Source organism: Podarcis melisellensis (genome assembly GCF_964234715.1).
Source record: "Podarcis melisellensis genome assembly, chromosome: 5".
Taxonomy (NCBI): domain Eukaryota; kingdom Metazoa; phylum Chordata; class Lepidosauria; order Squamata; family Lacertidae; genus Podarcis; species Podarcis melisellensis.
Genome location: NC_138537.1, coordinates 32,854,821 through 32,866,634, shown reverse-complemented (window position 1 = coordinate 32,866,634; position 11,814 = coordinate 32,854,821). Strand labels below are relative to the sequence as shown.

Genomic DNA, 11,814 nt, shown 5'->3' with positions numbered 1-11,814 from the left:
CCATCTTACATCTGTCAGAAGACTCGCCAACCAATAAATGCAAGCAACATGATGTGGAGGAAGAATAACAAACTCAAGTTTGTCTTTTCAAGTACCAATCCTGCAGCATTTAGGAACAAGAGGGCTGTCAGAAGGCTAGGAAAAAAAGAGGTCTTGCAGCAGGAGGGCTAATGGCAAATGTAGGCAAGGTGTATTTGGAGCAAATCTGTATGGAAAATAAGTTTATCTGGGAAGCCACTAAGCCAAGTGCAGACTTTGAGGGTTTTGCCCTGTGCCAACATTTTGTTCCAATTAAGGGCAGCATTAAGAAATGCAGGCACATAGCTTCATGTTTGCTGATATCTAGATGCTCAACAAGGGACAGCAGTTTCCGAGGAACCCAGTTGTGTCAGGATACAATGGGAATTTTGTGGTGCCTAAATAATTAATGGCACTTGAGATATCATTGGTATGAACATGGATCCTAAGGTCTGTGTTACAAGGCGTGTCTGTGAATTTGAGTGGTCAGATAATAGGTCATGCGTACAAAAAGGGCAAGGTAAGAAAAGGAAAAGGAAAAAATCATTATGTATCATATGATTCAGCAACTAAAATCACTTGTCCCATCTCTTCTTACAGCCTGTTTGAAGTGCAACATTTGCTACATAGCAAAGCTGGCCTGATGGGAGGCTGGGCCATTCCTAGGCTTAGTGAGACCATGCAAAAAGGACAAGGACTCAGGGCTCCAATTTGTGATTTGTGAGAAAAGCATATAGCCATGAGTCCATGGTTGGACAGCACATAAGCCAAGTGTTGGCTTAGCTCCATGCAGCACAACAGTAGGAAAGGCAAGAGAGGAGCAAAGCTCTGCAAGATTCCCTCTGGAGCCTGAGAATGCTTATTAAGCCAAGTTTTGCAAACCAGACCACAGGTTCTGTAATCACCAAGCGATTAGAAAATGGGCACATTTTACAAAGGCCATGTTCTGATAATCCTATCTTGATTTATAAAGCTGAGGTATGAATGAGCCTTCTGCCTGCATAGCATATGCAGGTCCTTTGCTCTTCCCTTCATGGATAAGCAACCAAAACAGGAAGATTCTAATTATAGTTTCCAATTTTGTCTTAATTTACACCCATTCAATCAGCATGAGCTGTCAACCAAGGACATTTGTTATTAACCATAGAGTCTCATATCATTCAAACTGGGAAACTATGGTTATCTGCTTTGGAAAAAGCCCAGGTAATTAAAACAATGGTTTGAAGTTGATTCAATATCCTGACTTGCTTCATGGCTGGTAACTGAAGTTCCCAATTTTGAATAATACGGGGAACTATGGTTAATCATATGGTTCGACTGCTCATGCCATGAAGGGTCTGAGTAGCTGGACAAAACTCTTGTTTCTATCTTGATTTATTAAACTGAGATATGATCATCCAATGCACACCCTCCAGGTAGCAGCTGATTATATTAATTATAAATGTGTGAGAGTTGTGCCTGTTTATTGAAAATAACAATGTAATGCTCATAGCGCAATTTAATTTTCATGTAGCCAATTTTCAGCAGCCTTGTTTGAGGGAAAGGAACCGCGTGTAGTAAATCTTGATGCCTGCCATATGATTAACATCCCAATTTTTGTGATTAATGTTTACTCTGCCATTGTGAGTTGCTTTCTCTTCCCCTCCAGTGTTCTGTGTGCTGTTTTTCTGCTTCCTTGCTCAGGTACTTCTGTACCAGCAACAGATGGCAAATATCCCTTGGACAGGAATAAAGGTGTCGCAGCCATTTGAAATGTGACACATGAAATGTAACTAGGTATTTTTTTCCCCCTGTCAGTAACACAGCAGAAGAAAACCTGCTTGTTTTATGAGCCTGAGGAAACTGGCAGGCAGAACCTCAGAGTAATGTCTTTTTAAAGTTATCACAGCAACCATAGTGAAATTTCAATGTTGGTAACATATTAGTATAAATATTGGATGATCCCCTTTGGGTAAATTATGGCGTATATTTTAAAATTATGCCTCTTGGCTTGTTTGCTTTGTCTTTGCCAGATGATTATGATGATTGTTATTGTTATCTTAGTGAATAGGAGAAGCAGGGCCTTTTTCAGCCAGAACTCTCCACCTCTGAAGTGGGTGCCATTGCCATTATAAGAGAACAAAGGAGGCGTTCATGGTGAGTTCCGGCGCCTCTTTTTCTAGAATAGCACTCAGGAGAAGAATCGTGGATGTTAATCAGTGTAATCCTAAATGCAGGTTTACTCAGAAGTATGCCCCAATGAGTTCAATAGGGCTTAATTCCAGGTGAGGGGTATAGGATGGCAGCTGAAAATTAATTAATTGGTATCTTCTTACAGTCTTCCTGTGCTGCAGTCTACTTAAATGCTAGCTCTGACTGACCACATGCAAGTGTTAAATTAAAGAACCTCCAGTGTCTTTTGCCTTCAGTGGTTGTTAGGCAGGAGAAGAAAGGACTTGATGGTGCTCCAAGGCTAGGTTAATAAGTTACTGGAGTTGTGTGGTTACCACGTTCCTAAAGAATGCAGTTGTTATATTATTTAGTACTTTTTTGTATTGCGCCTTTCCTCCAAAAAGATCTAGAGAGGATATTAGAAAATGAGATGAAGGAAAACAATGGCAAACATGAGTTGCCTCTCTCTGTGTGTGTATTTATAAGGTTCATAATTTTGAGTACATGATTTGGACACTTATCCCCAAGACTTTGGGTGAAATACTAGTGTCATTGAAGTCTAGGTACAGATCCAGTGGCCCTTGAAAACCTGCCTTTCCCATCATATAATACTGCATTCAGACCATTAGTATAATTGACAGGGGGGCAGGTAAGCCCCACCCCACATAATTACATGATGCAGTGTACACACACCATTGGAATGGCAATGCATATCAACTTTGAGGGGGGCAGCCCCTCAAATATTTAATGGGGAGGGGAGCGAAGCGAAGGGACACACATTCATATAACTCAGATTGAAGCACTGCTGTCGGAAACAGTAACCACGACATAGTTCTTCATATTCACCTAACCAAAGAAGTTCAATTTAATGATAGCTACAGGAAAATTAATAGTGTGATTTTGTGAATGTGTTTCAGAAGATCTGAGATATGTTGTCTTCTGAAAAGAATCCCTAACGAAATGAACATTTTTCAAGCGTATTTGTGCATCAGCTTTCCTTAAACACAAATCACAGAGTTGCTTTATGTAGTTAAAGAATTTTTTCAAGGAGTATGTCAGGAAGCAGATGAATGCATAGGAAATTATCTATCCATTTTGCTATGAATCAGAGATTTGCTGTGCTTCCTTTCTGTGCAAACTGCATCCAAATCCTTCTAAAGTTAGAGAAATATACACATATGGATAATCAGATCTAAACCCAATACTGTTCTTTTGTCCACTTTAATTGGATTTTCTGCAAAGGATATTTAACAAGATGAAATGCATTTCAGAATTACTAAAGAAAATAAAGAGGAACCAGGAGATATTGAATGCTCTTATTGATCTTGCCAAAAAGGAAAGCATCAGATGTTGCTGTTTCATTTTTATGTTTATCGTTTTCCCTATTTTGTATTAAGGAGTTCTGGGAAACCTTATTAAATGTTAAGTGCTGTTTGGTACTGCCTGGCCACCCAAGTGAGATAATTTTAGTCACAATTCCCTTGAGCAGAGTGAAAAGGCTCATAGTTCTGATTTTGTAATATGTCATGTCAGGTATTAGGTAAAGGTAAAGGTACCCCCTGATCGTTAGGTCCAGTCGCAGACGACTCTGGGGTTGTGCGGTCATTTCGCTCTATAGGTTTGTCCGCAGCTTCTGGGTCATGTGGCCAGCATGACTAAGTCGCTTCTGGTGAAACCAGAGCAGTGCACATAAATGCCGTTTACCTTCCCGCCAGAGCGGTACCTATTTATCTACTTGTGCTTTGATGTGCTTTCAAACTGCTAGGTTGGCAGGAGCTGGGACTGAACAACAGGAGCTCCTCCCGTCGCAGGGATTTGAACCGCCGACCTTCTGATCGGCAAGCCCTAGGCTCTGTGGTTTAGACCACAACGTCTCCCGCATCCCCTATGTCAGTTATTACTTGGCTCTTAATGTCTCTTCATGCAGGAAAGTCACAGTTCTTAATGAGTATGCATTTTGCAGTTTGAAATTGTTCTGTTTTTTAAAAATGCCACTTATTCCTAAATATTTCAAAAGCAAGGGTTTTATATTCTTCGTCTCCAACTGTATGCTTTGGCAACACTAGGTGCAATAAAATGCTTCTTCTTTACAAGTGCTGTGCCAAAAAGTTGCTTCAACCCATTTTCAAAAACATTTGCCACCAGTTGATGAAAGAAGATGCTGCATTCAAAAGCACATTAAACAATTCTTTGAAATTGTTGTAGGTAAAAGGTTTTGTGCTTACCTTGCTTTTAAGGTGGCTAAGGAGTGTTTGCGAGTGTCGTTTCTTTCATTCTACCAATCATCTTTCTGGTGGTCTACAGTGTACAGCCTTCCTGGGTGATTGCCTTTACTGAACTCCTCACGACATTCTCAGCTGGGCTTTTCTGTAACCACAAGAAGACAGAGCGACTGCTTACTGTGCAGCAGTCAGCTGTTGTTGTTTTTCAAGTGAAGACTTTTCATTTTAAAATAAATCAGTTTGTTTCTTTGTTTTTAAGCAATAGGAAAGGCAAACCCAAATTGGCAAGCACACAATCCCAGGCATGCGAGGAGTGGCAAACCCTCCAGGTTTTCCAGACTTCAATCAGGAAGCCCAGGAAACCCAGGCAGCTGTGGAGGCTGCAGAGTGCTGGGAAAATGTTTAATAGAATGAAACCTCACATCTGTAAAGTAAGCTTAATCCCAAGTATTGTGAAGAAAAGCCATAGTGTTTTGGGAATGAGTGTATAAAAACAAGAAATTACATTCTTAGACCAAGAAAATGTGGCTGTCCGTTATATAGGATACTTAAGCATGATGGGTGAGGGCATTAAATCCATAGAAATAACAGCTGCCACCCTCTCTTCACTCCTCAAGTCTTGACTGGTGTTATGAAACCTGGATAATAGATTTAAGAAACAGAGACTCATTCCTTCTCCATCCAATCGGATTTCATCAATGCATGCTAGTTCAACTGGACTTTGGACAAAGATGCCAGCTGTATAATAATTTTTCTCCTGAGGCATAAATTTGATGTCTGACAAGTGAGACTTGCAAAATAATGTTACAGTGCAGAGTGCTCCCTATTCAGGATCCCAGCTACTTCACTCAAAACTCCCTATTCTTGTTTTATGTTTTCTCCCTCTGAACTATAGGGCAGCATTTGATGCCCACTAAACAGATCTAGGGATGCGGGAGAAATTCAGTACAATATGAATTGAAGGCAAACTTACCTAATTCATTCTTCACCAAACAATTTGGAAACAAAAACTGTCATCTTTTGAAAGTAACACTTATTTGAATTTTGCTACAGATAGGTAGCCGTGTTGGTCTGCCATAGTCAAAACAAAAAAAAATTCCTTCCAGTAGCACCGTAAAGACCAACTAAGTTAGTTCATATATATATATAGTTCATTATAACTAACTTAGTTGGTCTTTAAGGTGCTACTGGAAGGAATTTTTTTGTTTTGAATTTTGCTGTACAATTATCTAGCCAAGTAATTTGCACAAAAATGCATACACTGGGGTAAAGAGTGCAAAAAAAAGCATGTTGGTGAAAATAACATATGAACAACCATTATATTTTTTAAATAACATGCAAAGATCCTTTGTAAAAATGTAGCTATTAGGCAAAATTGAGTACAAAAATGGGTACATTAGGAGAAAATTGCAGTAGTATGTGGATAAAAAAGAAATGCAAACTGTTGTGGCAGTGTGGAAAACTGAAAGAAAGACTGGAAAAACGAGAAAGCGAAATTGGCACGTACACCCACCCCTACCCAATCCTCACTGGGCTCTTTTGAGGTATTCCCCCACCAAAATAAATACTTTTCGCCCTAATGGTTTTGTTTTCGGACAGCCTTGGGGTTCTCTCAAGCCTGCTCATACCTTCATTGGATGATGTCCTTTGGTCTACAAAAGGGCACCAGAGAACCAAGATTATTTATTTAAAGTATTGTGAAGCCACTCTTTAGAACTGCATCCTGTCAAAGCAATGCATAAAGAAGTAAAATATGAGATAGAAAAATAGCCACAGCAGAACAGATGTCCAGATTAATATAAGAAGCTTTGTACTGCCACAGCCAATTGTGGGAGCAAATTAAGCCATAGTCTTAAGGTGCTCTTGTAACCCTGCTTGTGGTGTAACACAATAATGTGTGGTGATCAGATTCTTAGGCTCATTGTACAAACATTTTAAGTCACCTTGGCAGAGACTTCCCCTTATAATTATTTTAAGTGGTAAGTGACAGCTTTTATTTTATTTTATTTGAAATATTGGCATGCTGTCTAGACTCCAAGGTGGCTTACAATCATAATCAAATGAAAAACTTCATAGTATTCTTCAACAATGACATTAAAGAGAAACATAGACACTTGAAAACAATAATGGAAGCATTAGTCTCCTCCCAGCTCAGCTATTAAAACTGTATTAAACAGTTTTAATGTTACAGCATGCAAGTATGTTCCATAAACACCACTAAAGAGCAGGTCTTCTCAACACATTTCACCTACTTATATTTTGAAATGTAAGCTCCCAAAGTAGATCCCCTGAAGTTCATATATATCAGAGGCGTGAAGGTGCCAGCACTCTGAATAGTGCCCAGAAATATACGAGAAGCCAGGCAGTATCTTTTAATAATGGAAACGGAGTGACAATTTTAAACTGATCTGCCTGCCATAATCTGACATTTCTGAACAATGTTAAAAGGCAGGCTCATGCGTTACTTTAATCTACAGTAAACACTGGTATTTTGGTAGTAACCTTTTGATTTTTGAAGAATCAGCAAGACCCAAGATTAATTGGGCAATGGTGTAAAGAGAAAGTAAGTTTATTGAAAGTTGAGTGGTGTGAAAGCAGGTAGAATAGAAGAGTGTCTGAACAATCAGAGTAACAAAGGTCAGGTTGGAATGTGTGCAGAGGAGGGTGACCAAGATGATAGAGGGTCTGGAAATAAAGCCTTATGAGAAACAGTTGAGGGGTCTAGAGACATTTAGCGAGGTAAAGAGGAGACTGGGAGGCGATGATAGCCATCTTCCAGTATGTAAAGGGCTGTCCCATGGAAGATGGAACAAGTTTGTTTTCTACTGCTTTAGAGGCTAGGACCCAAACTAATGATTTCAAGTTGCAAGAAAGGAGATTTCGACTAAACATCAGGAAGAACTTTTTGGAAGTAAGAACTGTTCGAGAGTAGAACAGACTCCCATGATTCAACTTTTCAGCAGAAGTCGGCTAGTTCTCTGCCATGAATGCTTTAGTTCAGATTCCTGCATTGCATGGGGTTGGACTAAATCAGCCTTTCTCAACCTGTGGATCCCCAGTGGTTGTTGAACTACAACTCCCATCACCCCTAGCTAGGGATGATGGGAATTGTAGTCCAACAACATCTGGGGACCTACAGGTTGAGAACCATTGGACTAGATAGACCCCTAAGGGTCCCTTCCAACTGCACACTTCTATGGTTCTATATGCAACCATTTGTGCTTGATATTTTTGGTTACATGCAAGTTATTGACTTGATAATAAAGTGCAGTGGGAAGTGTTAAATTGAGGAAGGTGATGCAGTTTAGAATAGACTAATATTATTCCAGAAAATTTATCACCACCACCACCACCATCATCATCATCATCATTTGTATCCCTGCTGATCATCTAAAAAGGCCCCCAGAGCAGCTTACATGCACTCCATTAAAACAAGCCCCTACCCACAGATGTACCAGCTAAAAACACTCAACATACAAAGGGAAAGGGACAGGGAAGGAAGAGGAAAATGAAGAAAAGATATTTTCATGTTGGTTCTTGCCTGTTCTCTGAAATGGTCTATGTGTACTACTTCAAATGTACATATGTTCAATAGATGTTTATATGGACATAGATAGATATTTTACTATGAGAACAAATAGAGGGATATTTCAACTTCATTCCTTTGGTATAAAATTTCACAGGACTTTTATGAAATCTTCCCAAAGGTTTTAGCATCTGAACCACATGGCTCTTTAATAGGGTCAATTAATCTAGGTTTGCAAGCATTCATTAATTCAAAGTGGAATCAGCTTGAGAAGTGGGAGTATGTTTTTTTCAGGCTGCCTCAAAACGCTTTTGATTCTACTTGACTAGGAATTAGACCATGTTTCTATCTGATCATTTAATTTTGTATCTTGTTTTTGAAATGGTATTGATCTAAATCAAAAACATTCTTTCTCATTATTTATTTATAACATTTGTTGACCATTCAGTCAACAAAGTCATTTGGGCTGTTTGCACCCAGTTCAAATAATATCCTGTTAAACCAATATTTAAAAATTGATTAAAAATATTAGAAACATTGACTATCAATAGGTTCAATTTCCTGCCTAAAACCATCACAAGCAGAATAACATTTTTTTTAAAAAAGCAGAATTAATCCATTCCAAAGGTAAAATATATATAGTTCTAAAACGATGCAGATAGTTTAGCTATGGAGACATATTGATATGTTCTGTTTTATAGAATAACAGCTATTTAGACAAAGTCATGTCTAACTATGGCATCTGCACCCAAATCACTCCATCCATAACAGTTCTTCATTTTGTTAGAGCTTCACAGGAGTAATTGGATTGTGGGCTGTAGGCCATGTTTGTTCTTTCGACAATAAAGTAATACCACATACTCAAGCTGGTTTTGTATTCAGAATCAGCTACTAAGTGGTAAGAGTAATGGTAAAAGAGTTAGTCATCCAACCGTAATGGTAGATTCACCAATGCTGACATCTTCCACATGCATCCTTACACACAAAATGTATATTCCATCTATCTGTTCTATCCCTTTTTTTAGTGATATACATAGTAGTATAACTTGTAAGACTTGCTTCTACTGTTCTCAGGATTAAGCTTACACTGCCTCAAATGGAATAATATTCAACATGATAAATTAGTAGAGAACATCATAAATATGTTTTTAACATTCTGTTTAACTTTCAATAGACTACTTGCATACTGGTTGTCTAATATCTGCATCTCTGTGTGTTGTTAAACAGTAACAGTTCTTCATTATCATTTAGGCTGCAATCCTATACCTACTTACCTGGGAGTAAGCATAGTCTCATATTGTTAAAACTTTTCACATGAATATATATATATATATATATTTCGTTACTATTGCTTCTGAAAATATCTAAATTGTCTTCAATCCATGCATTTCTGTCTCATCATTATTGCAGCCTCTAGTAAATTATTTTCTTTACTAAACATGTACATCACTTCTTAGGTATGGCAACGCATCGTTTTGTATTGGAGATGATGTCATGTAGTGTCGTAGAAGGCTTAGGAGACACAGTGAACAAGAAGCTCATTGTCTTTCTCAAACAAGAGCAGTGCTACCTAGTGATTAAACTCTGCAGCAGTATAAACACAGTTTTCCAGAAAGCTAAAAAAAAAAAAGTACAAAGAGCAAGGACACACACAAACATACACATATTCAACATGCAGTTGAGCCCTAATAGCCTAACCTTTACAGCCAATACAGGAAGATACACCCTATGCTGGGGTTATACATTGACTGGCCCAAACTGCTTACAATGGGTGAAGCAACTTATATGATAAGAAAACATGGGGTGACCTCTTTGTTCCTGTTCTATCCAGGATTTTTCTAGCTTCTGTGTGTATTAAGTGACAAACCAGTAAGTGGTGCAACTACTCCCAAGAAGTGCTTTTTTTCTAGGGGAAAAATGCTGGAACTTACCACCTCAGTTGCCAGCCCAGATGACGATGTTGATGCCATCTTGAAACCAAAATCACGTGACAAGATAGGAAGGTTCAGATTATTTCCCCCTCTCAGCGTCTTCACTCATTAACAGGGAGAAAGATGCACATGTACACTCCCAGCCAGGCTGCAGCTTGAAATCCTCGTTTCTTTGCGGGGGACTCACCACACAAGGCCTTGCCATGCACCGCAGATCCTCCATGTTGCATCCGGCCATGGCAGCAGCCACCTTCATCTTCTGGCTTCAGAGAGGTAAGCCTTGACCGTTGGAGCCAGCTGGAGTGTCCCTGCCCCAACCTGCTGCTGCTGTTGCTGCTGCTACAGCAGCTACTTGGAGCATGTGGTTGTTGTAAACAAGCAGCACTATCATTGTCAGGAAGCAGTCCGCAATGGCACCCACCTGAGAGATGCTGGAAGTGTGCGTTCTGGCAGAGATGAAGTCCTGCTCCCAAGACAGTATGCTCCTGTAATGTTCCTAATAGTCCTAGCACCTTCTGCCAAACAGGAGTAATGTGCGTAAGATGGCTGGTTTGGACACCAGGTAGCTGGATACCCTTCTGAAGTTCTGTGCCTAGCTTTGTCATGACACAAGGGAGAAGGCAGCAGAGACATGTTACCATGGCTGCTTGGATAAGCACGTTGACGCCTCTGCATATTAATGTCTTGAGTCCATTTCCTTACAGAATTACTTTGTATTCTGGCCTCCATGCTTTATTCCTAGCTGATTAATGTTCATTGTTCGCAGTAGAAAATGTTGTGATCTACAAACTGCCTAAGCAGCGGTTGCACATAAACAGGATTGAAATTAATGAAGTCAAGGTCGCAGTGTATTGTTATTGTGAGCAGACAACAACAGCGCAAAATAGATGGGGTTCCTGTTGAAAAAGTAAAGAAAGCCACAATTTATTACTAAGAACACAATACAAAGGGGGAAAGGGGAAAGTGTAAAACTGAAGGAAAGAAAGGGTAAGAGGATAGGACAAAAAAGGCAAATACTTGTATATTTGTATTGTAAAGCACTGTATCCAACTCCTAAAAACCACCCATAGTAGCAAACAATTGGATTGAGCTGACAACTCAATACAGAACTGGGATAAGCTGAATACTTTCTTTAGCACAGTTTTAAGATTCCTTTATCTCATCAGGCATTTCCCCCCTCAATAAATGGATGTGTAAATAGTGCATAAAAATGGGATGTTTGATAAGAATGGCGTGTCTAAAAATGCTGTCTAGAAAGCAAGTGAAGAAATATTTAAGTGAGTCGGATAAGGAATGCTAGGTCATGGTCCTTGGAGGAGTAATCATTTTAGCAGAAGTTGCCATGAGGTTTGCATGGAGCCGTCTGCTAAAACACTGAGAGGAACCTCTATTTTAGCAGGTGATTTGAGGCGATCAGGAAGGGTGTTGCATGGAATCCTGCTGAACTGATTTCCACTGGTGAGCAGCTGTAAAACCCTGCTCAGTTTGACTGCTACCCCGGTTCCCTGCTGAGGAAAGGGGTTTAACCCCGCCTTTGCATCCTTCACAGGATGCTACATTTTCCCATTTGGGGAAAACAGCCTAGTATACTGATTTAGATGCTACACACACACTTGGGGGGATAGGCGAAGAGTGGCCCATGTGCCAGAGGTTCCCCACTCCAAGTCTAGAAGTCTTAACTACCATATTAAAGCTAAGTAAGTCTGATCAATACGTGGATGAGAGATTCATGGGAGATACTAGCTAACTAAATAACCAAACCGAGCACCACAATATTCTTTGCTGTTTTTTGGGAACAGAAAAGTGTAGGTTGCTTCTAGAGAAAGGCTAGCAGAATAATTTCTGGCAGTGGTGCTATTCTGTGAATTGTCATGCAGAGGAAGCAGAAAACATAGTGTGATTTTGTGCGTCTTTTCTGCAATTGAGCATTTCAAGACCCTGTGGCACATGTAGTGCAGGAAACTTT

At 39.6% G+C, this 11,814-nt stretch overlaps 1 long non-coding RNA gene across 1 annotated transcript; it reads right to left on the bottom strand.

The window, feature by feature from the left end:
• Positions 1 to 7,205: 7,205 nt before the first annotated feature.
• Positions 7,206 to 11,571, bottom strand: LOC309370480. Its single transcript, XR_014168591.1, has 2 exons — positions 7,646 to 11,571; positions 7,206 to 7,612 (listed from the first exon to the last, which is right to left on the bottom strand). It is a non-coding gene; the product is annotated as an uncharacterized lncRNA (long non-coding RNA).
• Positions 11,572 to 11,814: the final 243 nt, after the last annotated feature.